This window comes from Artemia sp. Qi Xiang Cuo, chromosome 20 (genome assembly GCF_049724085.1).
Source record: "Artemia sp. Qi Xiang Cuo chromosome 20, ASM4972408v1, whole genome shotgun sequence".
Classification (NCBI taxonomy): domain Eukaryota; kingdom Metazoa; phylum Arthropoda; class Branchiopoda; order Anostraca; family Artemiidae; genus Artemia; species Artemia sp. Qi Xiang Cuo.
The window spans coordinates 41,896,895-41,902,766 of record NC_142813.1 but is presented as its reverse complement, the minus strand read 5'-3'; positions in this window follow the sequence as shown (position 1 = coordinate 41,902,766).

Here is a 5,872-nt window from a genome sequence, read left to right as displayed (position 1 = left end):
TTTTGAACTAAATCTACCGAATTACATATATATGATTTTTAATTTTAACTTTTTATATATGATCTTTAACTGAGATATAGTTGACTGCATCTAATGTTTAGTTGAAGTTTTGTCTCCATTTTATCCAAACGTTTTGAAAGGAATACAACAGGTCCAAGTTACTAGTCGTGAACTATAGCTGACTTCACTGTAGTCAAATCAAGTACCGTAACCTAGCACAGCGGAAAAAAATGGAAGCAGAAACAAAACAGGTTTATTAATTTTGTAAGTTAACTAAATGGAGTTGCCCATAATACACCTACGAAAATAAAAATAATAAAAGTCAAATACAATTTTCAAGTTTGGAAAGCATTCTTTTTCACGGGGGGAGGGCGTATTTTCTGGTGGGGAGGTATTTACCGGGGGTAAAGTATTTGGATATTTTGAAGTAAGAAGAAAAATTTTCTAGGTATATGGCAACTAAAAAATTACAGAAGAATAACGAGATGTCTGGAAATTTTGTTAACTAAAAATAAAATAAAATTAAATTAAAAAAGAGGTCCCAGTATAAAGTAAACGTAATGTTTCATTTAAGTGTTCTTTCCAAGTGTTAAGTATTTTTTTTTTTAATGACCGTTTTTCGAAGTATTAAGTACTATTAAAAGGTTAATGTAGTTTTTCAATTAAGTATTTTATGATGATCGCTGATCAAAGTTTATGTTATTTGTGCCTTTCATGTATGTTATTTTACTGTGTTCATGGCCGTATATTTGGCTTTAAAATACACTTATTTATTTATCTATCATAATATGCAGAATAATTGAACCAAACATTTTTTGCAGGCAGACTCGCTATACTTTACCCCCCCCCCCCTAATGTACAAATCTATAGCCCAAACTTATTTCTAAAGTAATGAAGAAACTAAGAAAAAACTGTTGTTTTCTCAAATTTTATAAAACGTAAACTTGAGTGAGTGGCGCATAATCCACAATTACCGGAATTCCTTCCTCCTGCGGAAGTTAAAAAAATCAAATAAAAATAAAATTCTCAAATTTGGAAAGCCTTATTTTCCACGGGGGGGGGGGGGGTATTTTCCGTGGGGGGTGGGATATTTTCCGGGGTGAGTATTTTTCTTGGGGGTATTTTACTGGGGGGGGGGGTAATTGCTGGGGGGTAAACTTCTAGAACCCCCAAAATGATTGGAGTAACCAAAGGGATTGGAGCGCAAATAGCTTTACCAAAATCGTAATAAAATTTGGCCACTGTTTACGCATAGTATTTTATTGCATAATATAAAGATATTTTTCAGAGGGGGGGGGGATTGTTTGCTCAATTTGAGTTTCCATGGGGATAAATTTCCGTGTAGAGCAAAACCTTCCAGGAGAAATTTTACACTTGGGGGATTTGATGGAATTCCTGTTCGAAATTATTTTTATTTGTCTTACTTTCCCCTTGCCTACTCGATTTTACATGTGGGGATATTCCACGGGAAGTGTCCTGGAGGAATCTTCCGTGTTTCTGGATTTCTGTGAAATAGTTTCTACGGAAAGGGGGATATCCGGAATGATCATAAAAACGATTAGAACTACAATTTTTTCAAATGAAAATATGCTGCGGAGATTTTTTCATGCTCAATCTTCAAAAAGAATTTTTTTTGAGGGGGGGGGGGGGGTTAAGAGAGGATTGAATTATCCGGAAGGAATTTTAGGGGGGATTATTTTATGTTGGAGGAACTTTCTACGGAGGAATTTCCTGTGAGGGGAGGGGATTTCTTATGGAGGGTGAGCCAGACTTGCCGGTTTTATTTGAAAAACGATTAGAAAATAAAGAAGTAAAAAAGTTTCAACTGAAAGTATTGAGCAACGTTAAAACTTAAAACAAACGGAAATTATTCTGTATATGAAGGGATTGACCCCTTTTTAATACCTAGCTCTTTAGATTAAATTTTGATTGTTTGTCCTAATTTTTAAGAACGACTTCTGAAACACCAGGACTGTTTAATTACAATAATAATAATTTATTTTTAAACCACATCATATAAAAAAATTATAATTGTGGAGTATAACGAAAAAAGTAGATAATACACTACATACGTACATAATACTTAAAAACTTCACAAGAGCCGAGTAACCAAAGAGAAGAAAAACATTCAAAAAAGAAAAAAAAACTATTTATGACAAAAGACTGACCAAGACTAAATACAGCAGACCAGGAAAGAATGAAGCATCATTTAAGAATTTAGACCTTCATATTTGAAATGTTTGAATATTACCTTCTCATGAATGCAACGATTTTAAATTACTATTGCGGAATAAAAAATTACACAATAAACAACTTCAACAACACTTCAAACAGCAAAAAAAGAGAACAAAACTAAAGCAAACGAGTAGGGCCATTTTGGGCTGACAGATACTTATATGTACACTGGGGTACTTTGCCGGCAAGCGGCAAGTTCCATAAGCCTTGACCCAATATCCAGAAGACCGTAAACAGATATAAGATTTCTATTTCTATACCATGGAGAAAGCGGGAAAACCATACAATAGAAAGTGGGAAAACCGGAAATAATATGAATCAACTGTTCTGATGTCTTTTTTGTGAAAATAGGGCAAACTACAGACAAAAACAAAACCGAGTGATTTGTAAAAACCGAATTTAATTTAGCAAGAGACTTTCTATCTTGTCTACCTCGATTTGCAACAATTTTAGAATAACTTAACTGAATTTTCCTTTTGTAATCAGCGACGACGAGCTTTCGAAAAGATTTTAGTGTTTTACTAACATTGATACCCAACCACCGGAAAGAAGGAACCTACGGGACAGAAAAAAATCCGCAAACTAGAGGGGTTATATTATTAATTTTAAATGAGAGATATTCACACTTTGAAATATTAAGAGAATGTCCAAAGGTATGAAGTTTAGATGCTATTGTTGAGACAGACTAGGAAAGTCCCTTTTTAGTCCTACTGATCAAAAGGATATATCTGCTTTTATATAAGTGCTAAGAACTTTAGAATGAAGAGCAAGGTACTGAGGACAAGCACGGATCAGGATCCTTATTTTTTTTTTAGGGGGGGGATGGTAGTTCCAAAAGGAAAAACTGTAACACCTCCCCCCTCTACAATTTTGTTTAAAATAATTGAATTAAGGCCGGGTTAGTATCGACGTAACGTAACGCAACGGGAGATCAACTAACTCACTTTGCCGCTTGTGCAAGGCATTGGGGAACTTAGTCGAGGACGTGATTCCCACTAAACATCGATATCCGTTGGCCAATCAGAGGCGACCCCAGTCAAAGAAAAGGTTACGCACTCGCTCCCTATTGCATTTGGTGAAGTTTAATATTTTCGATTTCTCTTTGATACCATCACGGTGTTGAAAGTTTGCAATATAAGGTGAATGGACAATCTAAGCGTCTGGACACTAACCTGAAAGACTCCTATAGAAATAGGATATAAAAATATACGCCGCAAAAGATTGGCAGAAGATAAACAGTGTGTTTTGATGCAGTGGACAACAAACTCTGTAACCAGTTTGATTGTCCAAAATTTCTCTCTATAAGACTAGAAGAGAACTTAATCGAGTTCAGAATATGCTGTCAAGAAAAACAGGACAAATGAGTACAGGGGAGGATAAATAATGCTAGTATACTTAGCCCTAGTAGCAGGAAATGCATCTTCCAAAGAATATCACTGTTCAAAGGACCAAAGGATAGTTGGCTTTCAAGTCTCATAGAGAAAATTTTTTCTATGAGACTAGAAGAGATCTTAATCAAGTTCAGAATATAATGTCAAGAAAAACAGGACAAATGGGTACAGGGGGTGATAAATGGTGCTAATATACCTAGCCCTAGCAGTAGAAAATGCATCTTCTAAAGAATATTACTGCCCAAAGGACCAAAAGATAGTTGGCTTTAATGTAGCCCTGCAAATGGTTCCACATGTGGGGTCCCATGTTCCATTCTTTTTTTCTGTTTCTTCTGAAAAACAGAACAGCAGGCCTACCCATCCTTAAAGTGACAGTGTTCAGGAAGTTAACAATGGCAACACTCGTGAAAAAAGTCAGAGGACGGTTAGGTGCACTCTAATAGTTTTAGAGCGCTTCAAAAATTATAAAAAGATTTAGAATCATAGTTTTTCTTCAAAGTACTTGATGAACTTCATGGCACTAAATGCAATTTTACATAAGAAAAGTATACGAATAAGCAAATGCCATTTAAAGATTATTTAAATCTTTTATTATTAAGTTTTTATGTATTTTGTCATTCAAATATTTTTGAAATCTTTATTATCATCAAAAATATATTTCAAGTTGCTCAATAATATATTAAAAGCATCTAACTGTTAAAACAAACTTTTTTGATCTCCAATATTATGCAAGGCAGGTGACTTGTCCTTGGTTTCCGTATTTGCAACAAAACCTTCCACAAATTTGTCTGATTTATGTATGACAAAGTATAATAAAATCGTTGATTAATATAAATGTATAAGATTGCTCCAGCTCTATAGAAGACGCAGATTCTCAGTTCATTTGAATAATAATACCCCTCCCCATTCATTCGAAATTCTATATTAAAGTTGTTCTTAAAAATCCTAGCACAAAAACATGGCTGATAAGAAATTTTGGTACTCTTGTATTATGGGGGCCTCTCGGGTTAAGTGTTATAGAGCAGTCAATGCTAAAACTCGTTTTTGACTTGTTTACCGCTATAGACTAGGCAATGATATCGGTGTTTTCATGGCGTATGCGATATTAAACTGTGTTTTTTGGGGGTTTAGGGGGGGAAGGTAACTAGGTTAGGCTAGGTATCTAGGTACTCCTGTATTAAACTCACTCTTTTATATACTGCTAGTTGGTTAATGCTAATGAAATAAAATAAAATAGGATGAATATATAATAGTTTAGAAAGAAATTTGGGCTATATATTTGCACATTAGGGAGGGGGTGGGGTAAAGCTTAGTATATATTATTACGTAACCCAACCTAATCTAGGTACCTCCCCCCCCTATACCCCAAAAAACAACAGTTTAAATATCGTATACGCAATGAAAACCACGCTTTACATTGTATTACCCTATAGCGGTGTCTTAAATTAACCCATCAAATCCAGTTTTTTCGTGACTGGTATCCATTGCAGTATAAAAAGAGTGCGTTTAATACAGGAGTACCGGTATTTAATATATGGTATGCTTTACCCCCCCCCCCCTCTAATGTGCAAATATATAGCCCAAATTTGTTTCTAAAATATTATATATTCATCCTATTTTTTTTATTTCATTAGCATTAACCAAACGTGACTTTTAGAAAGGCCCGCATAATGCAAGAGTACCGAAATTTTTGTTGAATATATGTTTTGTGCAAACTTCTAATTACAATTGGGCATTATAATTCTTAGCCAGTAAACCTAAAAATCAGTTTACAATGAAAAGTAAACCTAAAAATCAGTTTTTCAAAGAAAAGTAAAGAGCTCCATTGAAACCAAAAATGAACAAAAAGTGAATTGCTAGCTGTACGAGTAGTAATTATTAAAATATAAGGATCCCTTTTGTTAACTTAAATCACTAATTTACATGGGACCCCATAAGCTGAATTTTAGAGGGGAGCTTACTGGGTCTAATCGACATTTTCAATGCTGTATAATAAAATCTTAAAACAAAAAATGAAAATATAAGGCAACGTCATTCAGCTAGGGGGGGGGGGAGGGGCTGGAGCTCGACTCTGCCCCTCCCATATTGGCGCCCATGCTAATTGAAAACTATACTGAAAGAAATCTATATTACAAATGTAGATTATTTTTTTCAAGACATGTTGCTCGTGTATCAAAACATGGCTGTTTCTAGGGTGGTTACCCCTTCTGGACCTCCCCCTTGAAATTTTGGTTCGACTCATACAA